We start from the raw sequence: 26,003 nt of genomic DNA, 5'->3' as shown, positions 1-26,003 counted from the left end.
ATTTTAGAATAAACCTTTGTTCAAAGAAAAAGTAAATATTTTTCGTATATAAAAACGTTCTTTGACAAACTAACTTTTCAACTGATTTTTTTCTATATGTTGAAAAACAAAACATAATCCCCAGTAGGTTTAAAATAACTTGTTCTATGTTTAACAGCTAATATGCCAGCATGTCCTCAAAATATGTCTAATGGAGATTAGACCCTATACAAAATAATTTGTTATCAATAATGTTTTTAAATACCTGAACCTAAGCTAGTAAATTTTATGATGGGGTATTTAGCAAATGAATATGTAATTTCATTGATTTCTATTTAAAGATTTCTTAATAAATGTTAAATATACCATTTTTATATGTGATATTTTATATATGTGCATATTTTAAAGTGACTACAGTTTATTAAAAACACCAAGTAACATTAATATTTTAAGTACCTGATAAATTCTTCGAGCTTACCGGATTCTGGGTATATTGTAAAGTTGTGATCTTTAAATAAGATAGAAAAGGTAAGAGTGTGAGAAATTTCAGAGAATTTCGGATAGTTTAAGGATTCAAATAAGGATTTTGTGCTATAAAGATCGGGGTGATTTACTAGATATGGTGAAGTATGTTCAGATCTGTGAAGGATCAGAAAAACTTTCCTTTTATGGGAGTTATGATCTGAGCCTCAAGATAAATGATATCTAGCAACAGTTTAGATATCACAAAATTGAGCTTGTACTTGTTTTTTTCTCTGCCTACATGTGATGGATTAAAATAGAACAGCTGCTGCTGTTACTAAATGTGCAAAGAGACTTGGGATTTGTCTTCAGTTCTGATTGACTGGGAGCAGTTTAGATTTCCACATTGTAATGTCAGTGAGGATATTAGTTTGAGATAAGAGAGTAGAGAGGCATTGGCAAATAAATATTCATTATGATTTTTGATTATTGCACAAGTTAATGAAGTCTTTCTAACTCCAAGCCTGAAATATAATTGAGATGCTCAATAAATACTTAAAACAACCTAACCGTCCTTCAGTGGTAGAGTACTATACAGCAATTGTTTTCAAAATGTTGTCTGGGCACCTCAAGGGAATCCCCAAAACTCAAAGGTCCACAAGACCTTACTAGTGTTTTTATTCTCTCATGAACATACAGTAGACTTTTCCTGAATCTATATGATGTGAAAATTTAAAAAGATTGAAGCAGAAGTAGTGACTTAGTTTAGGCTGCTAAAATTAGGTGTCTTGTAAACCTCAGAAGTTTTATTTCTCAGTTCTATAGGTTGGACCTGAATTAGGATGCCAGCAATATTGGGTTCTGGTAAGGGCTTATTTTGGGTTGCAGATTATGGGTGTCTTATGAAAGCCTCACATGGAAGAAAGAGGGATAGAGAACTCTCTGGGGATCCTTTTATAAGGTTACCATTCCCATTCATTAGGGCTCCACCCTGTGGCTTTAATTACCTCCCAAAAGCTCCTGAAATTATTGAAGCAAAGGATGAATGTGTGAAAGAAATTCATGGGAGTAATTAGTCTAGGGATTTAAAAGAGGAAACTTTCTCTCTTCTATTTCAGAGAGAAAAAAGACAGTGAACAAGATGATATGTACGGGAATGATGTACTATAAACAAATAGAAATAGAAGGCACAAAGGGATAGTATTCTACCACTTACTTTAATTGTTTTAATCAATTTTATTCCTGTTAATGAGACTTTATCATCAGTCTCATTTAATCTTAAAACTGTAGTATCATAACATATTCCTTCTCCCTTTTATCTTTCTCTTTGCCCTATTAATTCATTCTTTTGAAGTATTTCCAAATTTCTCCATTCCCTTCATGGTTTTTGATCATGTTATGTTTGAGTGGTACAGTAGCAACTGAAACGGTCTTACCACTTTTTGTTTCTGTCTTTCAGTAATTCCAAAGTACTCCTTTTAGGTTATTGTCGCCTGAGTTTGAATACAGTGATCCCCTTGTTCCTTGTCACAGTAGTCTTTATTCCTATTCAAAGACCTTTGTGATTTGAGCTCAACATGTCCATTCACTTTTTATTCTTTTCCCTAGACTGTCTCTCAATATGCTGTGGTTGCCCATATCTTTGTACTTAATCACAACAACCTGGAATCTTCACATCTGTCTCCCTATTCATATCTTGCCCATTTTGTAATACCAAATTTAGAGGCTACTTTTTCTAAAATAATTGGTTTTTTTTCTCCTTAGAATTATATTATTGATTATATTCTGCCTTTTATTCCCCTTTAATTTTTATATCTCAGTTTGGAGATACATTCAGTTTTGGAGCCATACCCACCTGCACTTAGATCATGACTTTGTTTCACATGGAGCTTCAAGTGAAAATTTCCAGTAAAAAAAGAATCTCATTTAAAACATGATAAACTACTAGACTAGCCTCAGTCTTCATTAATAGCTGAGGAATCTGAGGCCCAGAAATATAGGGGACTGGCCCAAGGCCAACCAGCTTGTTAGTAGTGTAGTCTTTTCTCTTTGTCTATATAAGGACACCTGGGTGTCCTCTGAAACCTTGTGGCCTGGGCCTTGTGCCTTCCAGGTCCATAATCCTGCTCCATAACATCCAAATGCTTTAGCTTCAGGGCCAGCTCAATGTCAGGTGCTTCCCTAACACATGTGCAATCCACAGACACCCCTCTCCCAAAGCATACCTGCTACTCCTCACCTCCTAGATATCTGCAGCCTCACCACTCGCTGGGGAACCCTGCCCACATGTGTTGAAATCCATAGTTTGAGAGTTGGGCCCAGGGCGGTCTGTAGGATGGTGTGCTGAGGAGTATCCTGGTGAGTGCAAGGCCTCCATAGACTCCCACTCAGTCCCTTCCTCTATCTGGAGACACATAGCTTCCAACATGTACCTGGGATGTGACAGGCCAAACAAACATGGTCACTACACACCTTGGCCTCATCTCCCTCACCACTCTCATCCCTCAGTTGGGAGAGCACAGAGCCCAGGGCTCTTAACCAGGAGCCTCATCCTGCCTGCAGTTCCCTACTACCTGATTTTTGGGGGCAAGAACCTAGAAAGGCAAGAAGAGGGAAGTTCCCAGAGGCTCTCAGAGCACCCTGGAGAAAACCCCAAAGGAAAGGAACAGTGTCAGGGCCTGGGAGCTGGGGTCAGAGAACAGGGAAGAAGACCCAGCTTCACCCCATTCCCCCATCCCTAGGGTCCACCACTTGAGCCTCTGGTTTACCAACTCACTTGGGTCCTAGTGGTGCACAGAGAGTGATATAGCAGTTCCTGGTACAGCCCTGGCTGAATGGGTTGTCCCTGAAGGAATTGGCCCTGGAAGGAGATGGAGATGGGAATAGGAACTCAGAACCAGCAAGACTTGGCAAGGCCATCTCCCAAGTTGGTCAGCTAAGCCAGGTTCAACTCAGGCCTGGAGCAAGACTCCAAGGACAGGGATGATTAAAAGTGACCCAAGGCCTCCTGCTTTCCTAAGAGGAGTGACCTCCCTTGCCCCAGTGGTGAGCAGCTCTCCCCAGATAGTGCTGATACCGTACCCACCTCTCATGCCTTCTCAGGGCTCCTTATCACTTTGTGCCTCCCTGTGCAGCACCCTTGCTCTGTCTCCACTCGCCACATATGTCTTCCTGCCACATCCTCCCAGATACCTTTTAAGATCTTCTTGTGCTGCTCAGCTGCTCAAAAGACAGTGTCATGACCCCACTCCCACTTCGCTTTCCCACCTTCGTTTTTTTTTTTTTTCCTAAACATGTTCTTTCATTGAATTTTACTCTCTGGGAGAACAGTGGCAGCGGGGAATGCCCAATCATTTTCCTAGTCAAAAATCACATGGTCCAGGAAAATCTGGGCTGCAGATCTTTAGTACACAAAGCAGTAAAGATCTAGCTCAAAAGTCAGGTCCTCCCCTAGACAGTGACTGGCTTCTCCTCTCCCTTAATCTACATTTTTATCCCCCACAATTCAGTCCATCGACCTCACCCCCCTATTCCCCAAAAAACAGGTTGGGTCTCATCCCAGCTTCAAGAGCTCAAGAGCTTTAGCTAGCAAATATTCTGTCACAATGGGAAGTGGCTCAGCAGCAACTCTGTCTACCCGCAAGCCCCCTGGCCCATGCATAAAGACTTTGATATTCAACACTATTCTCCACTAGAAATAACTAGAATTCTACCTCAGGATACTCAGGAATATCTCACCATGCCCAAAAAGCAACATGAACCATTGTGTTCTATGAGGTTCTGCCTCCTTTAAGGTGTTCACAGCACTTAAGAAACTAGTATCCTGCCAGGTGCAGTGGTGCACACCTGGAATCCCAGTGACTTGGAAGGTTAAGATAGAAGGATTGCAAGCTCAAGGCCAGCCTCAGCAACTTAGTGAGATCCTATCAAAACAAAATATAACAGGATTGGGGATTCAGCTTTGGTGGTAAAGCACCCCTGGGTTCAATGCTTAGTACCAGAAAAAAAGTAATAGAAGAATATTTTTTAAATGGCAGAATTTTTAAATTAGGAGAAAAATTTTTGATTAGATGTTTATTAAGTATAGAAAATGTTGATTGTACAAAAGGTATAGAAAACTTCTTAAAGAAATTATAATGAATAAGTTTTTAAAACTGAGCAGAAAATTTGAATACCTTCCTCTCCCCACATTAAACCCTATCTGACATGAATAGAATCCAACTGCTCTGAAATACCCAGACCAGCCTCTCTTGCTGGCTCCACTCCTGGGGGTCCTGTTCCAATTCTATGTCTCAAAAGCCACCATACCCCACAGGACCAAAATCCAGTGACATCTTCTTTTTGCCCCATTTTCTGCCCAACTTTCTGCTGCCTCTCCTCCTTCCCCTTATCCCGGAGGGATCAGGGCATCAGACTTCTCTCTGTTCCTTTCTATTTTTTCTTCTATCCCCAAATGTTGATTCTTTTGTTTGTTGTTCACTCATTTATTCAGATAAATGTGTGCTGGGGATTGAAAAACCCAAGGCCTTACACATGTTAATCACACACTCTACCACTCAGATACAAACCCCACCCCAGACAGAAATATTTCAGGGCATTAAAAATGCCTCAATCAAGCTGGGCATAGTGGTTCATGCCTGTAATCACAGTGACCCGGGAGACTGAGGCAGGAGGAAGGCAAGTTCAAGACCAGCCTTAGCAACTTAATGAGACCCGGTTTCAAAATAAAAAATAGCAGGGATTGAGGATGTAGCTCAATGCTAAAGTGCCCCTTGGTTCAATACCCAGTAGCAAAAAAAATGAAGTCCAGTCACTGCACTAAGTGTTGAAAGCACACTGCAAAGTGCATGGCCAGCCTACTTTCAGGGTGGTGAGGCCAGCAGGAATGCAATGCTCTGAGCACCATGCAGAGTGGTCAGAGTAGAGCAGAGAGATGGTATTGTGGGAAAAGCATAAGCAACCCAGCCTACGGCACCCAGGTACATGCAGAGAAGAAGCCCAGAGAGTTAAGTGCTAAAACACAAAAGAGGGCTATTTCAGCTACTTCCAGTTTCTGAGGCTATGTCCAGTCCATAAAGAGTAGTCTAAAAAATGTCTGCTGGCTTTGTCCATTGATGAGAGCATCCTCATGACAACAAGGACTAGGGCTGGGTTGATGTGGGCCAGGAAGTGAAGAGTGGAGCTTGTGAGCAGTGAACTCTTTCATGGAATAAGGCACAGAGGTATAGTGGAGGCCTGGGGTGTTAAGGGAAGGGCTTGCTTGGCTTTTAAGATATGTGTAACTGACCATGGGAAGGAATGGTAGTAACAGCGGCACATAGGGCACTTTCTGGTACCAGCCACTGTTCTATGAGGTTTACATGAATTAACCCACAATTCCCTACTTTACAGATAGGGAAACTGAGCGACCAGGTTGCTAAGTAGCATACCCAAGGTCTCCCTGCTGGTCAGTTCTAGAGCTGTGATTTGGACTTTTGTCATCTGGTTCCAGAGTCCTTGCCACCAACCACCAAGCAAGTGACTCCAGGAGGAGTTGCAATCGGGGAATGTAGGGAGGGAGTGAAAATTGGAGCATAGGATCAGTGCCTGAAATGGGTGCTGCAAGTAATGGAAAGGAGCCCTGTCTGGTGAATTCAGAGGGCAGACCACATTTAGGTCCATTGATACTGGTGATCTTGGACTTGGAGGGCCTCATTCTGAGCAGAGGAGGAAGGGCGATGGCCTATGGCCTGACCTGGGGCCGGAAGAACCACAGGATGGGGGGAGGGAAAAGGCTGCCAGGCAAACTCAATGATGGAGTGAAGCTGGAGAGAGGAGGAGACAGGCAGACCACAGGGCTGAGGAATAAGGGCCAAGCACAGGAATCACAGGGGGGAGGGGACCAGATATGGCAGTGGTGGGGGTGGTGACTAAAAGGATGGGAGGTGATGAGCAGAGAGGCTCCTCTGTCTTTTCAGCTGTCTCAGGGTCTGCAGCTTCCCCCTCCCCCATTGATGCTGCCCACCAGTCTTCCTAAAGGAGCCTTTAGTCAAGTAATTGCCATACTAAAGGAATCCCAGGGCAAAGATGCTCACTCCTATCATTCCTGTTCAACACTAAAAAGAAATAAAGATACACATATTGGAAAGAAAGTAAACTGTTCCTGACAGATTACATGATTTTCCATGTAGAATGAATAATGAAACTCAGTGGTAGAGCACCCCTGATTCAATCCCCAATACTAACAATAAAAATAACAACACTAAGAACTTCTGCTTTTTTGGAAGATGCTATGAAGAAAATGAAGTGACAAGCCACAGATTGCAAGAGAAGATTTGCAAAACATAGATCTGAATCCAATATGGAGAACTCTTAAAACTCAGTAAGGAAACAACCCATTTTTTAAAATGAGCAAAAGATTGGAGCAAACACTTTACCAGAGACATACTATGGTCAGTAAGACATGCAAATATGCTCAACATTATCACTCATTAGGAAAACACCAACTGGAGCCTTAATGAGCTATCACTACTCATTTATTACAGGCTACAATGAAAAGACAAAATAACAACAAATGACAGTGTCAAATGTTGGTAAGGATGTGGAGCAACTGGAATTCTCATACATTGCTGGTAGAAATTAGGAATGATATAGTGGTTTTGGAAGACAAATTTGGAAATATCCTATAAAGATTAACACATGATTATTGTAGACTCAGCAATGCCGCCCCTAAGAATTTACCCAGCAGAAATGAGAACGTCTGTTCACATGCCCATACACCAATATTTGTAGCAGCTTTCTTTTGAACTGTGAAAAATCTAGCTGAGCACAGTGGCCTACACCTGAATCCCAGCAGCTTAAGAGGCCAAGGCTGGAGGATTGTAAGTTCAAAGCCAGACTCAGCAACTTAGCAAGGCCCTAAGCAAATTAGTGAGACCTTGACTCAAAAAGAAAACAAAAAGATTTTTAAGAAAAAAATAAAGCGGGTGGGGTTTGGGGATGTAGCTCAGTGGTTAAGCACCCCTGGGTTCAATCCCTAGTACAAACCAAAGAAAACAAAACAAAAACACTGTGGAAAAACTAGATACAATGAAAAATCCTTCAATTGGTGAATGTATAAATAATCTGTAGGACATTCATATGATACCACACAGCAATAAAAGGAAATAAACTACTAATATGAGCAACACATGGATGAATCTCAAATGCATTGTACTAAATGAATGCAGCCAGATTAAAAAGACCAAGACTTCATTTATACATGATTCTGGAAAAAGAAAAACCAGGAAAATGTAGGAAGAGAAATTGACAACAGAAGATGATGAAAGGATTTTCTGGGGTATGAAACTGGTCTAACCTTGATCATGGTGGAGAGTGCTGGACGGTTATCTATTTGTCAAAATCCTTAACTGTAGACCAAAAAAAAAAAAAAAAGTAAAGTTTACTGTGTATAAATTATTTTTCAATAAATAGCTTTTTTCAAAGAAATCCTACCATGGCTTCAAGGTTTTTACGTAATCCAAACAAAAATTTGTCATGCTTGACTTTCGAGGCTGTTTTAATTTTCACCCCACCCCATGGGGTCAGTTTCATTGCCCATGCCCAATTGTGCTTGAATTAGAGCCATTTCCTCCTCATTCTCTTAACATCCTAATTTTGAGTTTCCGGGCCGTTTTGCACAGGTTTGCCTCTCACAGGCAATGCCCTCCTCTCCTCTGCCTCTCCACAATCACACTTAGGATAAGTAGAGTGGCATGTCCTCCTCTCCAATGCAGGCCTCGCCAAACTTTCAATTTCTTCCAGTTTGCTACACCACTCAGGACCCACCCCATCTTACAGTATTCCTGGATGTCTGCCGGTGTTATTCTGATCGCAGATTGCTTATCAACCTAAGTGCAGGATGTACTTACTCACCTCTATACCCATCCCTTAAATAACACAGTAAGCTGTGGAATCAAAACACCCTGGAGGGGGAATGACCACCAAGCCCCAGGGGGAGGAGAGATCTGAGCTGCATCTTAAGAGGTAGGTCTGGAAGAACTCATGAGGAATCATTAGGGCTAAAGGCAGTGCAGAAAGTGCCGGGTGACAAAGAAACCTCTGCACACCGGGTATTCCTGCACAGGCACGGAGTCCCACTTACCTGGCCCTTGGAGAGGAGCCTGGTGATGCTCACCACTACAACCTGGATCAGCAACCACAGGATGAGTGGCGGCAGGGCACTGGTGGTGGGTACAGCCACCATGAAACTGTGCTGGGACTAAGAAGCCAAGCCTGGGACAGTTCCTCACTGGCCCCGCCCCCATATGGTCCCACACCCATATGGCCCCGCCCACCTACTCTTCCTCCCAGGACTGGACTTAGTCCAATATACCCAAGGGAAACCTCACTTCACCAGGCTGTCCTGCCTGTTCCTTTTCTACCTTAATTACCCAACTCCGTGGCCCTGCTAGACTCTCACCTCCACAGTGCATCCTACCCTGCCTATCTTCCTGACCCCATTCACCTTCCAGATGTCTTTGACAAGTCTTTGACAAGTCCTCCTAACAGGCTTTTCCCTCTTTTGCCCTCATTTACCCTGCCCCTTGGCTCTCTGCCCTTCCCTTCCCTCAACCCCTGCTGTTTGCAGTGTTGACCCTTGGGACTATGTGGATAGGCATGGCTTTGTCCAAGGAGAACAGCATGTCTCTGGTGCGCACAAGAAGGATAATGCAGGTCACCAGCAGGGCACCCAGGTACCTACCCCATGAGCAGAAGCAGGAATATAAAAATGTTACAATGCCCCATGCAGTTATTTACCCACCTACAGTGGTGGTCAAATACCTAGAGAGAAGGAAGGAGGCTTCCAGGGTCTATCTGGACTGGTCTCAATCACCCCCAAATCCTCAGGCCTTCCCCAGCATGACCTTCTGGGCCAACTGCTCTTGGCCCTACATACCAGCTCCCATCTCAGGGAGAACCTGGCATTTCCAATGTACACTTAGGACTCCATGGATCATCAGGTCACCTGTCGTGAGACAAGACTGACTGGTGACACTTGAGCAGGATATAGAATAACTCTGGGCCTCTTTTCTCAAATATTCAATAAATATGTAAAGAACAACCTTGCCCAGACAGACTTCTGCACTTGCAAACCTGTACAGGTTGTACACAGGACAGAAGAGCACTCAGAACCCAGGAAACCCTCTAATTTGGAAACCCAGAGGAAGACAGGCGAAGATCCCCAAAACAGGGCAGCAGGGAGCAAGTACTAGGTACTAGGTACTAGTACCAGCAAGCCAGGGGATGGGACAGGCACTGCCTTTTTTCTCCTTAACTCCACCAGGCTCAGCACAGATGGGATGCCGTTTGTATGTCAGCACCAGTGCAAACAAGGCCAGCCTCCCAGGACATGTGCAGACACAGAGGTGATAACCAATGTAAGTGACCAAGAGTGGCTGAGAGCCACTTGTAGCAGTCTGGGAAGATGGTCTCATACCCACTCCTGGCCTATGTATGCTCTGAGGTTCCTGGTCCTGGCCAAGTACCTGGGGATGATTTGCTGAGTGGATAGGGAGGAGGAGTACTCACCTCCATACAGATGTTGCAATGGGGATGGTAGATGGTGCAGGGTAGATGGTGGAAGCAGTACTTTGGGCACTAGGACATTTGAAAGGCCCTCCAAAACATCTATGCCACATATGCTGTCTCAGGGTCCTGCTTAAAGGAGCCTGGCATGGGAAGAGATTTGGGCAGTGACAAGAGCCCTTCCATCATGCAGCTGTTTGAGGCAGCCCCATAGCATCACTGGGCAAAAGAAGGGTGAAGAGGAGGTGGGCATGGGAATCCTGGTCCCTGTAGAGCAAGCTAAACTCAGATTGGCTGGCAGTGAAAGAGAAGGGGGGTTTCCAGCCAGAAGAGCTCTATATGGAGTTCCACTTTTGGAATAGCAACCAGTGCTTGAAGTTGAGCGAGAAATGGGAAGGAGGAAGAGTAAACTGCGTGGTTTGAAAGAGGCTGTTGGCCTCTCTTGCCAGTCTGCTCAGTCCTCCCTTTTAAAGCAACTGGAAAATCTCCAGGATTCTGTTTTCACACCTCAGTGGCTTGGGAAATGAAGTGCCAGGGTCCAAGTAATAATGACATGAGAGAAGGGATCCTGAGGCCATAGTTGGGGTTAGCAGTTTACAAATTACCCCTGAAGGCAAGAGCCCTTAGGGTACCACCTTCTTCTTCCAGGGGTCTGAGGCCTTACCTTGATGCAAGATGCCACGATCTGACAGGTTGAGAGAAACCAGACTGCAGAGGTGACCAGAAACAGAAGGCCAGTAACCAGGGGAAAGTCCCACTCTCCATTCTGGACCAGCCATCTGCATTTGAAAACAGAGCCAGACTCAGAAGGCCTGGCTCACCTGAGGTAGGACTCACACAACTTAAGGACAGATAAATGTCCAGGCTACAGACAGACCATGAACACTCTGAGCTTCTGACTATATATTCATCCTCCCTCGCCTGAACCTCTCTCTCCACTTCCTTGCCTTTGCACTATCATTGTCTATTTTCCCTTCTATTTCTTTATAAGAAACCTGACACCTTTCATGGGAGACTCATAGGAAAGCAAAAGTATGCAACTGATAATGAGCAGCAGCACCACATTGAAAGTGGCAAAAAGACTTGGGATAAACCATGAATATTCAACCAGAAGTTGGGTTGGGAGCTCAAAATCATTGCAGAATGGCATGGCTAAGCCTCCTATTCTCAGCAAAATAAAGCCACCAGTTACCTCTTCTGGGTTGTCAACAAGAGTGCATTGGGAAAAGGAAGGAGTTTCAGTTGAGTTCCTGACCTGTCCCTCCACTGCCTCCCCCTGGGCTGCATATTATGAGAAAATAACTGGGTTTCTATTACACTGATATGTGTCATTGTATTGGCCACTGAGCACCTGAAACCCTCCATATTTGGCAGATTCCTCTCAACATAAGTCTTGGTGAGGGGAAGAAACCATTTTCCCATCCCAAATGGAGCTGAAAATGGCCAAATACTTTTGGTTTCTCTTACAGTGATTACAGAAGCCTGTGATCCAGGTGACATCAATTTCATTGTAAAACTGCTACCACCAACTGAGAAGTCTCTGCTAAGATGCAGATGTCCAATGCCCACGTGTAGTAAACCCCCCACCCATCCCATTGGTTTTGTTTTGTTTTGTTTTGACAGGGGATTGAACTCAGGGGCACTGAGCTACATCCCCAGCTCTTTTTCTTTTGAGACAGGGTCTCACTAATTGCTAAGCCTGACTTTGAACTTGCAATCCTGCCTCAAACTCCCAAGCTGCTAGGATTACAGGCATGTGTCACTATGCCTGGCCAAGGAAATTACATTGATTAAAAATAGATCAGGGCTGGTGGCATTGAAAATGGGGCAAAAAAACCAGTCATGTAGATAATGAACAATGGGGTCAGGAAGATGGGAACTGATTCAAAAGGAAATAAAATGCTAATACTTCCAGAGCACTTGCCCCTCCTCCAACCTATTGTGAAGTTTACCTGACTCCAAGGAAATGTTCCTCCCACCAAAGAGTTGTTTTTGAGCAACTCCTGGGCAGCTCCCCTCCTGCCTTTCTTGGAAGATATGGAAAATAGGGAGAGGCATCCCCTGGACAGCTCCCCTCCTGCCTTATGGGCATATAGGCAAGAAGGGAGGAGGGGCACATGAGAAGAAAGAAAACCTGAAATCTATAAAAGGAGCAGGACACCCCCACTCCCTTGGGCACCACCAGAAGGAGGATGTCTGTCTGTCTCTCTCTTTCTCTCCCCCCTTCCCCCTCCGTGTGTGTGTGTGTGTGTGTGTGTGTGTGTGTGTGTGTTTTATCCTTTAAATAAATTTTTTGATCTTGCCTCAGTTTCTTGGGTGTTAACACCAGGGGAAACAGGACCCAATCCTGATTTCCAAGACTAATTTCAGATGGGGGCTCTGCAGAGATTATCACCAGGATAAGCTCCTCCATGCCCCCACATCTTTCTGAGGTGTGCCTTTCTTTATTCCTGGAGGACAACAATAGATACCCATCAGCTAATTAAATTCAGTTACTCCATACTGCCATCCTACAAGATTCAGGTGACAGGATTCATGCCAAGGTGGCTTCTAATCATCTATCCTGCAGGTCAGGCATGTTGAACTCTGCCAAAGCCATTTCTCAGAATCCTATCCAGGCCCGGCCCAGAGTGTGTCTGGCGTGAGTACACAGTGTCTCTAATCCCAGTCCACCTTTGGATGCATAGAGATGGACAAAAGTTTGGAACAACTACAAGATTCTATCCAGGGCCATGGTCTGGTAAACCTCAACAGTTTCTTCCCCAACTTCTCTCCTGACTACCCTCATGGGGTATCCTGTAGTGACCAGTCAATGAAAAAGCTCTGTGCAAAAGCCTCAGTGACACACAACTCTGGGTGAGCCAAACTGCACTCTCCTGTACTAATTCCTCCCGAGCTTTCCCCTTCCCTCTCTGATCAGACTCTAGCTGTTGAGAGGAACATTTTACATAAAGAAATGCCTGGGTTCCCTTTGTTCACATATTAACCCTTTACAAGCCTTACGGATTCTCCCCATTGTTTCTATGCTCCATGAGTTTCTTTAGCTGTAGAAGGGAGGCATTTTCATTTCACCTCTTCTTTAAACTCCTACAGGATAATGACATTAAGCATCTAAGGACCATTAAATGTCCTCCTTACCCTCCAGAGAGTCCTTTGGCCCATAGAGTAGAGAAACATACCCCATGTAGGTCATATATTTTCCATGAGTTATCACAATTAGAAGTTCATTGTGGCAGGAGAGGTCAGTTATACCTCTGAGTCTGGACTTTCCAATGCCTTGGCATGAGGCAAAACAAGGGCTCTTGTTCATTCTGACAATGATGCTAGCAATAAATTTGGAAGGACCATGTGGTGAGAGACAGGTTTTCTGGCCATCAGAAGCTCATAAGGAGACATACCTAAAGAAAAATATGGAGTTTTCTCTGGTGCAGGTGTCTGAGTTCCATTTTCTCATGCTCATATGGGAGCTTCATTCTCAACAGTTGTGTCTAGTTCACCACTAGCCTACAAACTGAAAAAAAATGGAATTTTCATGTTGTTCAGAGGGGAGCTTTGTCCTCAAAAATGAGGGGTAGAAACTGTACACCACTAGAGGTTCTGGGATGCAGGTGCTCAAAAAAAAAATGCCTCAATTTCTTCTTCTGCCAGGCCTGGGAAATTACCAGATCACAGTTGGAAAAAGGAGGTGTCTCATAATTTTCTGCATCCAACCTGGCCTGATTACCAACAAGAAGAATAAAAACTGGTCTCTGGAGGAAATATAAACTATAGGACTACACTTTAAGAAACTGATTTTGCAAAAGAAAAAAAATGGTCAAATTGCCCTATGTAGGGCTGGAGTTGTAGCTCAGTGATAGAGTGCTCACCTTGCATGTGGAGGGCACTGGGTTCAATCCTCAGCATCACATAAAAATAAAATAAATGGGGCTAGGGATGTGGCTCAAGTGGTAGCGCGCTCACCTGGCATGCATGCGGCCCAGGTTTGATCCTCAGCACCACATACAAACAAAGATGTTGTGTCCGCCAATAACTGAAAAATAAATATTAAAAAAAATAAAAATAGAAATAAAAATAAAATAAAGGTATTGTGTCCATCTACAACTAAGAAAATATTTTTTTAAGTGCCCTATGTATGAGATTTTGCCTCTCAAGCTCAGAAGAGTACTTTTTAGCTTCTGCCAGATCTCTATTTCTCCAAGGCTTACAGAGCTTGTGAGAATTACAAGACTCACAGAGGACCAGTTTGAGACCAAAGAAAAAACATCTTGTCACTTTTAAATTCAAGGCTCTGTGGGACCTAAATGGCTGGCTATTTTATGTGCTTTTACATTCTACCATCCTGATTTCTTAACAAGTTTCTTCCTAAACACTAAAGTATAGGAAGGAACAATGTAATGATCTCATATATACAAGCCTTCTTTATCTTGAGAAACTTTACCTGAGGATCACATTCCTTAGATATCTGGACTGACTCTAATTGAGGCAAAAGTACACTCCAATCTGATAAAGATGTTCTTCATACTCCTATACTAGAGTAAGAATAGCTATGTCATTTCATAGAACTCCTGTTTGGAGATATATATATATATATATTTTGAACTCACGATTTTATGATAAATTCACATTTGAACCTGCATGCCTAAATTAATATATTTTTCTGATTAGTCTTATTTGATCTACACACTGTCTTTGTTCAAAGGTCAATTGTTCAAGAGTTGATTCTCAAATACATTGGAAAATATCCTTTATAAAATCCTAAGGAGGACACAGACATGGTGAAGTTGGGAATAACTCTGATAGCCATCCAGGATAAATGGCCACCTGAACCCTTGATTTCAGTGTCCACCATGGCTGTCAGACTTTATACCTGGCATTTCCAACTGTACAGGCCTGCCGTAAATTTAAGTCATAATGTAAAATCTGCTAGACTTTTAATTTCTAAATCAAATAGAAGCTTTAATAAACATCTGTGGCATTGTCTCCTACCTGTAGATATCTCCCACAAAAAGTTACAAGATCTCTGTTTCCTGTCTGTTTCAATTTAAATTAGGTAAACACATGAGAGGAAAGATGTCTTTAAAATTACTAACTCGGGTACTCAGGGTTTGTACAACTCTGGTTAAACAACAACTGATATTTTAGAGTATTAAACTATATTACAGAGTCAAGTTTTTCTAGGTGGTCAGACAATTAACAGATTGTTGATTTCTATAAAATGTCTAGAATGTAATATCCATTCCTTCTAAGATTTTCCTTCAACAGGAAAGAGAAGGTTAATACTATTAACTACTCTTGTCTGATATCTTGGTTTTTACAATTAAAATGAGTAAATTAGATTTAATATCAATGGGAGTAATCATAAATGTGTTTGTTACAAGAGACATAAGATTAATTTTCAAAGTTAAAGTGCTAAAACATAAAAAGTAAAATATAAAATCAAGTACTTTTGACTTCCTATATTCTAAAAAATAATATATTTAAACATTATGTGTGTTTACAAAAATGGGAAAATAAAATAAGATTTGAGATTATTTTGTTTCTGTGTCTTCACTACTAGGAGTTAAGATTCTATCAGGTGTAATTTTAGATACAAAGAATACAAGAGGTTTCAGTTGGTTTTTAAAGTACCATAAAAACAAGATATTTTGTGTTATTAAAGTGGAGTAACTTGTCTAAATTCAGGAATTTCATAAGGATTGTTTCAGGTTGTGAATTTTAAAAGGGGTTGTCAGCTAGGAAAGAGATATAAGAAAGTTCTAGATATGGAAATCTATTTTAGTATGGAAAGTAGGAAAAAGGAAATATTTCTGGATGAGAAAATCCTTTGTGTGGTAAAATAAAAGTTGTAGAATGTCTCAGTAAGTTGCAGAAGGATTGTGGAAGGTAAATTTCAAAAACTCTGTAACTTTGGAATACAGATAAATGAGTGCTCAATATCAGCTCAATTCACAGTAGCTAAAGTAGTTAAAGCCATTCAAGACTTTTCTTAAGGACAAATATCAATGTACTGATATAAACCAAAGTTTAAGCTATGTGTTGAAGTAACAAGGATTTCTTAAAACATTAATCTGCTCTTATCCATCAAGATGATCACCTGTGTCTGTTAAGTTTTATTATTTAGAGAAACTAATCTTAAAGGAATTAGAGTTTGTACAACTCTGGTTAAACAACAACTGATATTTTAGAGTATTACACTATATTACAGAGTCAATTTTTTCTTTAAAAGCTATACTTGGTTAATATAAGAACATCAGTGTGATTGTAGTGCTGTTACTGTATTGTTGGTATAAAAGATGTATTCATATCTTTCAAGTATAGAAATTTTTAAAATATAAGGTTTAGAATAACATTTTTTTCCAAGCTGGTGTTCTTCAAACTAAAGTTTAAAGTAAAGGTTTGGGATTATAAAATTATGTTTCTACTTGGAATGGATCCACCATTTGACACAGCTATCCCACTCTTTAGTTTATAATGAAAGGACTTAAATTCAGCATACTACAGTGACACAGCTCAATTAAATCAATGTTTATAGAAGCTCAATTCACAATAGCTAAACTATGGAACCAACCTAGATGCCCCTCGACAGATGGATGGACAAAGAAATGTGGTACATATACACAATAGAATATTACTCAGGCTTAAATAAGAATGAAATTATAGCATTTGCAGGTAAATGGATAGAACTAGAGAATATCATTCTAAGTGAAATAAGCCAATCCCCAAAAATCAAAAGCCAAATATTTTCTCTGATAAGTGGATGCTGACCAATAGTGGGGCAGAGGGATACAGAAGAGTAAAGGAACTTTGGTTTGTATAAAGGGAAGTGAGGGGAGGGGTGGAGCTGTGGGGATGGGAAGGATGGTAGAATAAGACAGATATTATTACCCTATATACATGTATGATTACACTACTGGAGTGACTCTATACCATGTACAGTCAGAAGAATGAGAAGTTGTGTTCCATTTGTGTACAATATGTCAAAATGCATTCTACTGTAATTTAAATAAATTTTTAAAAATAAAGTAAATAAAAATTATGTTTCTTGGTTCATAGCTTTTATAGAAACTAAATATGTTTTTACTCTTGTTATTTTATTTTATAATATTCTCATAAACTTTATAAATATTATCTGTTAGTGCTTTACAAAAGTACAACTTCTAATATAAAACATGAGTTAATTTGGAGCTGGGGGTATAGCTCAGTGGTAGAGCACTTGCCTAGCATACGTGAGGCACTGGATTTGATCTTCAGTACCACATAAAAAAAATAAACAAATAAAATGAAGGCATTCAGTTCATCTACAACTACAATTTAAAAAAAAACATGAGTTAATTTGTAATAATAGGCCATCACCTAAAAGGACAGTCAAGATGTAAACCAACTTCCAGTACTAATACTAATCTCCAACAAAATGAAAGGGTAAATAACTGTAGTTATAGATATTAAAGTTAAAACTCAGTACTCTTTCTTTATGACTGGTGAAACTGGTTTGCCAGAGGTTTAAGACCCAAACTTGGTGACTAAATTTAAGAAGTAAAAGGGCCAAGAAAGAAAATAGCCAATATTTGGCTCTTGGCTTCTGAGGTCAGCTTGAACTCATGGAGTAAGAGGACTTCACTAAGGGCTGCAACTCTGAGCCACATGACCTCCCAATCAGGGGGAATCAATGAGACCCTGGAGAACAAAAAGCCAACAAGTGCACATATTGCAAAGAGAAGGATCATTGGAGAATAAAATGTCCCTGATGCTTCCAAGAAAAGCCACATAGCCAACAAGAACCTGACCCATCCTGGCAGACAGCACTAAAGGAGCTAAGAGGATAATCTCAAGTTCCCAAAAGCAACCCCCTGAGGGAACTCAGCTGACTTTTTATTTAAAATTTTTTTAAAGTTGTAGATGGACACATTACCTTTATATTATTTATTTATTTTATGTGGTGCTAAGGATCAAACCCAGTGCCTTACATGCTAGGCCAGTGCTCTACCATTAAGCTACAGCCCCAGCCCTCAACTGACTCTTATCAATAGATAGGAACAAAGTTGATTTGATAAGCTTGGTCTTAAACATCTAGCAAAACAAGTTATGACCAAAGTACAGCAATACCTGGCATTTAAAATAAAAGAGAATAGTTATTTTAATGTAACTTAAGATGTACACTTGTGTTAACCCTACCACAAGTCAGACTGGAGATTACAAAAGAGGAATTCTTTTTTTTAAGCAAACAGATTTTGGAAAATATTTTTTTGGATGTTGATAAATTTTTATTTATTTATTTATTTATTTATTTATATGCAGTGCTGAGAATCAAACCCAATATCTCACTCATGCTAAGGTAAGCACTCTACCACTGAGCCCAAACCCCAGCCCCAAAGGAGGGATTCTTAGAAGGAGTGCTTGGTATCCATCCATCAACAGAGACTATCAGAATCAGAAGGTTTTTTAGTCAATAGTCAATTTAAGACCTACAATTCTTCCTAACTTCCTACACAGTTAAGCTTTATCTGTGTTTGCAAGTATGATTTAGCCCTACATAACAGAGATAAAGGCATCTCTACTAAACTGAGTTTAGGCCAATAGAAATATATTTTACAAAATCAGATGACATTAGATATCTTAACTACATATCATGGAGGCATTTGTGACATTATAAAAACTAAATGTTGTATTTACTTAACTCTGGCAATATTAAAGATTTACATTCCCAAATAAAGGCCTTATCCTCACCAGCCTTATTGTGTGAATATCATTTTTAGCTCTTGAATCTCCTGGTGGGAGATTAATGGGTTTTATCATCATGATATTCATTGATATATTCCAAATGCTACAACATTTATTTTATATTAATCACATTCCAGTACTCATGTCTTTTTGTTTTTCTCATAGAAGCTGTACAGATGATTGTACAGCCTATTCCTTCTGAACCAGACTTTGCCATGGATTTCTTGACTGACCTGAAATATTCATAAAAGGGAAGCTCAAACTGCTTGCCCTGTGTTACCCCCTCTCAGCTTGAAGCAGCCAGAGTGGTCTTTGCTGATTTTCCTCCCACAGCAGTAGAACTGCATTTTCAGACAGGGAACTGATGGGGGGGGTTGCAGTATAAATAGTAAATATTTGGGTTGGAGGGGGAAGATGGAAGATGATTTGGGTCTTGGATGATGGAGGCTGCCTCTGAGGGATTGAAATGCTAATATACCCAGAACACTCCCCCACTTCCTCCATCCATTACCAAGCTTATCTGCCTAGAGGGCACTTTTCCTCCCAAAAGGTTGTTAATGAAGCAACTCTTAGGTGGCCCTCCCCCACCCCCATTTGGGCAGACATGTAGAGACACCCTTAGAAGGATTCCTTCTCATATTTTGGCTCTTCTTTTGGTCCCTGATCACACACTCAAGATAAGGGGAGAAGAAGGGCATGAGAACAAAAAAAATCTAAAATATATAAAAGGGATAGGACACCCCCACTTCCTCAGATAACCAGCTCTGGGACCCCTTCTCTGTGGAGAACTCTGTTCTATCTCTGTTCTATCTTTTAAATAAAACTAGCTTTCTATGCTTGCTTTGGCATTTCTCAAGTATTCAATCTTCACATCTTGGGTAACAGAACTCCGCCCTGATTGATTCTCATCACTGCAGTATCATAACTTGTTACACATTTGTGATTATCTCAGTTTTCTTTTAGGTTCCAAACTTTTAGAGAAAAAATATTTAAAATGAAGTTAAAACATACAAGGAACTCTTCAATAAAATTTGTTTTGACTGTGTGTGTCCATTATCCTTGTTAAACTGTGAGATAGATCCATGAGGGTAGGAAACATGCCTCCTCATGTGTCTTCATGTTTGCAAGACTTGGAATAGTTCCTGATACACAGCCCAGCCCAACAAGTAAAGAATATTCATTGTTACCTGGTTCTTCTCTTTAGCAGTTCTGAGTCAATGCCTCTAGAAATGAGATGGAGGTACACAGCCATAACTGCAAGAAACTTATGGGGTGGGAGGCAAACCTGGGAATGATAAAAGAAGGAAGAAGCTGGGTTGGGCATGGAGAGCCTCTTGCCACAATGCATATGTGACTAACTCTCAGCCAACATGATGGGGAGCTCCAGGACAAAGGAGAGAAGGCTGCCTGTGAGAGAAAACCCTGCACCCCAACTCCCTTTCCATACATGGGGCAAAAATTATAAGGTCCTGATGCCCCTGGAGAGTGTGGCCTCCCTCAAATGCTGTGGCCAATTCCAAGAGTGCTACTGTCAGTCTTCATAGCTCAGCAGTGAATTCTTCCTTGAAGTGACATCCCAGTGGTGCTCCTCAACACAGCCACCAATTCCCACATTTGCTTTAATGCCATCCTCTCTCTAGCAGTCATTGAATTAGAATATGAATGATATTACTTCACAATTATTGAAAATTTTGATTCCAAATCAATCACAAACTTTTAAGACAGGTTAAACAATCTCAACTATGCATATTTTTAAAAATTGAACTTAATTAAGGTTCCTACCAAAAAAAGTCTACAATAATAAAATATTATTATTTTGGTGGCTGGGGTGTGGCTCAGTGTTACAGCACTTGCCACCCACGTTTGAGGCATTGGGTTCCATCCTCAGTGCCACATAAAAGTAAATAAACAAAATAAAGATACTGCATCGATGTATAACTAAAAAATATTTTTTAAATATTATTATTTTGTGTATAATTGTGATTACACAAAATAACCATAGTGTTCACAAGCAGCTATGTGTTTAGATTCATATGAGCAAATATGAAAGCATTTGTTATATGAATAAGTGACATTTAACATCTTTGGGAACATAGGACTATAAGGTCCTTGCTTAGCATCTGGATGGCCATCTTAAGTGACAACTGCCATTTTATGAAAAAAGTTTCACTTTTCCACCCAAGAGTATTTCTGAGAAAGGCTCACCACTCCGTCATATCAACCCAAACCTTAACCATCCCCATTAGGACCCACCTGGCTCTGATTCCTGAGCCTCCCCCCATAAAAGTCCCAGAACTCAAGCCTTTTTTGCTCTCTCTCCTATACAGAAATGGCCTTTATTTTTCAGCTCTGACAAATAAACTCTCATGTGTGTCACTGCCTGGTCTCTGTCTTTCATTTCTCGCTTTCCGTCTTTCGTTCCTCGCTTTCCCTTCAAGGACAGTAGGGTTTTACAGTGGGAATAAAATATATTTGGAGTCAGACAAAACATGGTAAGCAAATTGTTGATTCATATTGACCCCTGTTTGATCTGAGTACCCTGCCGTATCTAACATGCTCAGAAGAAGACTTTGCAGCCGAACCCCGAGTTTCAAAAGAGGGAGCTCTTTGCTCCTTTAGAACAATAATAGCCTTGAAAGGCAGACTGGTTCAAAAAAGGAAAAGGATATCTCAATACTCACACAGCTGGGCTGGGGTTGTGGCTCAGCAGTAGAGTGCTCACCTAGCACGTGCGAGACCCTGGGTTTGATCGTCAGCACCACATAAAAAATAAAATGAAGATATTGTGTCCAATTACAACTAAAAAATAAATATAAAAAAATACTCACACAGTTGGCTTTCTTTCTTGCTTGTTTGCTTTCTTTAATTCATTTTCTATATCAAAAACTAGAACAGAACATTGTGGGACGGGGGCTATAGCTCAGTTGGTAAAGTGCTTTCTTCACATGCACAAGGCCCTGGGTTCAGATCCCTAGTACCACACACACACACACACACACAAAAAAAAACAAGAACATTGTTCTGAATGTCAAAAGATCAATATTACTAAAGATGAATGAAAAGAAAAGACAGGGACAGAATTCATGGAGTTGAAAACCAGGTACCTTGGAGTGCTCATCCAGGACCTCCCCCACAATCTCCTTTCTCTTTGACTTCACCAATCCTCAGTTTCACTGTTTATAAAATTGGGATCGCACCAGTAGGTGCTGCAGATAGCAACTATAAAATCTAAATAAGATGCCACACATAAAGTGGTTAACATGGTGCCTCCACAGATGTAAGGACTAATATCATCTGTTCTTAATATCATTTGGAGAGTCACAGCCAGAATGGTGGAGCTGGTCTTGGAATCCCTAGTATTCTCAAGCTGTTATAGTTCCTGTCCAGTATAACCTCCCACCCTTATGCCAAGAAAAAACCTTTTCTCCCAGGTAACATTTGCTTGGTATAGGGTAATAGTAATAGTACCTGTTAAACAAAAAGTCCAATCACATTGGTGATTCTGTTAACCCTGTTATATCTGGGGAAGCAGAACCTGGGGGAATAGGGACAGGTGGGGGAACAAATTCCTCAAGGGGAAGTACAGCATAACAGATAGGGCACATTGGAACTGTTGCATAGGTTTGTTCTTCATGGAGGTAGAAACCACGGGGGCCTGCTTTGTTATATGCATTGAGCCTATTGTTCCAGGAGGGAAAAACATATTTCTGATAGCAACACAGTGGAAAAGGACTGTGACCCATTACCCCAGGACTTAGTAAGACACATATCATTATAAAAACAAAAACAAAAAACCCCAGCAGATTCCCCCATAACAGGTTTACCATTTTTAAGTAACATAGAGTTGGTGTAACTCTTTGCACCCAATTCCAGTTGTTCGGGGCTGTTGCATTCAGACCTACAGATAACAGCAAAGCAATTAATGGCATTTGTCCTTTGCTGGGAGCCATTAGCCAAGTAGGTATGACAATTTCCTTGACAGCGTACCCCATGTTGCAGTGACATTGAATGTAGGTGACCTTGCTCAAGGACCAGGGCGGATTAGGGTGTTCCCGGTTTAGGATAATCGGGTTTAGGGCGTTCCAGGTTTAAGATTATTCCTGCTAGGAATAGGGCGTATCCTGCTGCCTGAGTTCCCCTTGAGTTCTCACGGGATTCAGACAGTATATTTTGGGAGATAGAAGCCCAGTGGAGGTGGATTTGGGCAGAGAACGTGGATTTCCCCAGAACGTGTTTGTAGACGGCTGGTGTGAGTTCGGGAATAAAGAGTTGCTGTTTGAATCTACAAGCTGTGTGGTGGCTCGTGATTGTGTGCCCAGCCAGACTGCGGCAGTCCTTATATAGTAGGGTGACATTGTGACCATTGCCCCCTCTTGTCCCCCATTGAATTCCTCAAGGTGCCACCATGACCATTCAGGCTCCAGATTTGTGACTGGAGCAGGGCTCTAGTCTCCTCAGATCCTGGATTTCAAACAGGATCTCAAACAGTATATCCTGTGCTCCCAGTGTACAGTGAACCCAGAGGAGAGCTATAGGGAGGATATCTACCCAAGAAACTCCCATTTCCTGGCAGACTTAAGCTAGGAGGGTCTTTAGGATACAGTTTTATAAGTTCCACTTTCCCTGAACTCTGTGGTTAGTATGCAGCATGTAGCTTCCATTTGATTCCCATTATTTAGACAATGCCCTGGACAATTTCTGTGATGAAGGCAGGCCCATTGTCTGACTTGATGGATAAGGGCAGGCCATATCCAGAAATGGTTTCTCTTTTTTTAATATTTTTTTAGTTGTAGTCAGACACAATACCTTAGTTTTATTTATTTATTTTTATGTGGTGCTGAGGATCGAACCCAGGGCCCCACGTGTGCTAGGCGAGCACTCTTACCGCTGAGCCACAATCCCAGCCCCAGTGGTTTAGTCACTTCTCAGGCTCACTCTGTCTGGTCAGATGACCTCCACCCACCCTGAGCAAATGCACACCATTACCAAGAGGTATAGATATCCCTTGCTTGGGATAAAAGCCTAGCTCTATAACTTTAAAAGGTAAAATTCCAACAGCCTAGACCCCTGGGATCTGTGCTGGCTGCTGGTTAGCATTATTTTTGGCACAAGTTGTACACTCTGGCTGACCTGGTTACACAGTGTATGGAGTTTGGCTATGAATTAGTACCTGTTAAACAAGATTCCAAAATAGTTTTTCCTAGGTGAAAAATTTCATGGTTTTGAAGCATCACCTGATACCCCAAGCTTTGTGGGATGAAAATCCACTGGTCTGGCAGTACCCTCCATCATTCTGGCATTTTCTGTTCTCCCTCTGTGGCAGCCCATTTATATTCTTCTCTGGTGTACCTAGGATGGTCTCGGAGCCTTGAGGCCATCATTTGAGCTGCCTGGGCTGTCCTAGGGATGATGTCCTGACACAGAGCCACTTCTTTGGCATCTAATCAGTCATTCTATTTCCTTGGCTTTCTGGGTCTGTTCCTTTCTGGTGTCCATGAGAGTACATCACAGCCACTTGGGCTGGTTTCCAGACTGCTTCCAGAAGTTTGGGTATTTTTTAATTGTTTTTAATTTTTTACTCCCTGTTGATATAAGTCTTCTTTCCTTGTAGATGGCCCCATGACACATGTAGAGTGGTAAAAACATATTTTGAATTAGTATCAATGTTGACTCACTGGTCAGTGGCATACTCTATGGCCATGCTCAGTGCCCATAACTCAGCCATTTGGTGACCACCCCTGAGGTAGCATTCCCACTTACTCCACATGTTTTTCTGAAATTACCACAAATCCAGCCCTCCTTTGTTCTTTCTGCTGCTCCCATCCATGAATAGGGTGAGATCTGGGTTTTGCAGTGGCTGGTCAGTCAGATCAGGTTGACTGGAGTAGACTTCATCTATCAGGTCCTCGCAGTTGTGTGAGGGAGGTGGATCATCTGGCAGGAAGAATGCAAAGTTTAGAGTGAGCACAGTTTCTAGTGTTACATGGGGGTTTTCATATAATGGTCCTTGATAGTGGGCCATTCAGGAGCTGGTCAGCCTTTGGTACTCCTTGTGATCCATCAGGGCAGTGATGGCCTGTGGGACTTTTACATTGATATTCTGTCCAAGGGTCAGCTTGTCAGTTGATTAAGGTCACAGCATCTGCCAAAGCTATTAGGCACAGAGGCTATCGGGTCACTAACACAGTTCTTTCAATAAATGAGCCACTGACTGCTGCCAGGGGCCATACTCTCAGGTAAGGACCCCAAGTACAGTTCTGCTTTTTTCTGCCACAAAAAGATCAGAAGCCATTGTTATATCAGGCAGTCCAAAAGCAGGCACCCAGGTTAACTTCATTTTAATCTCCTGGAAAGCATGTTCTTGTTCAGTTCCCCAACATAGGGGGTCTTTTTCTGTCCCCTTGGTGGCCACACACAGTGGTTTAGCCATCACTGAATACAAAGGGATCCAGATTCAACAAAAACATGCTGCTCCCAAGAATTCATATTTTCTTCCTGGTATTGGGTCTGGGGATGAAACAGACAGCATGTTTTCATTCAGGTCCTAAGATCATTGGCCAGGTGTAATGTAAAACCTAGGATACTTTACTTGTTGCTGATAGATTTGAGCCTTTTTCCAAGAGACTATAATGCACTTCTGAAAGGAGGGTCAGCAGATCTGTAGTTCCAGACCAGCAGCCCTCTCCATCTGGACTGGCCAAGGGAATGTCACCAATGTATTATAGGAGAATGCAATTCAGGTGGTTCCCAGGGAAGGCAGCTAGATCCCTTCCTAGTGTCTCCCCAAATAGGAGAGTTCTTAAGTCCCTGGGGAGTTTGGGTCCAAGTCAGCTGAACTTTCTTTCCAGTCTCTGGGTCCTGCCTTTCAAATGCAAAGAGGGGTTGGCTGATTGGGGCTAATCAGAGACAAAAGAAGGCATCCTTCAGATCCAGCCACTAACCCACTAATCCTGGAGTGAAATAGGCTGAGGAGTGTGTAAGGGTTAGGGACCACTGGGTGAAGTGTTACTACTGCCTTGTTAACTGCTTGGAGGTCTTAGATTGATAATCTTTGCTATTAGGCTTTAGCACTGGCAAAAAGAGAGTGTTCCAGGGGGGCTGGCACTCGATCAGGATCCCAGAGTCGCTCAGTCTCTGGAGGTGCTTCCTTACTCCAAAGAGTGTGTCCCTTGAGAGGGAATACTGTCTCTATCTGATAGGCTCTGCTCCTGGTTTCAATTCAACAACTAATGGGGGTGAATTCTTGGCCAACCCAGGAGGGTTGTTTTCTGCACAGTCTGAGAGGAACTCTTGAAGCA

Source organism: Marmota marmota, unplaced genomic scaffold (genome assembly GCF_001458135.2).
Source record: "Marmota marmota marmota unplaced genomic scaffold, marMar, whole genome shotgun sequence".
Lineage (NCBI taxonomy): Eukaryota > Metazoa > Chordata > Mammalia > Rodentia > Sciuridae > Marmota > Marmota marmota.
Note: the sequence above shows the minus strand (reverse complement) of the source record.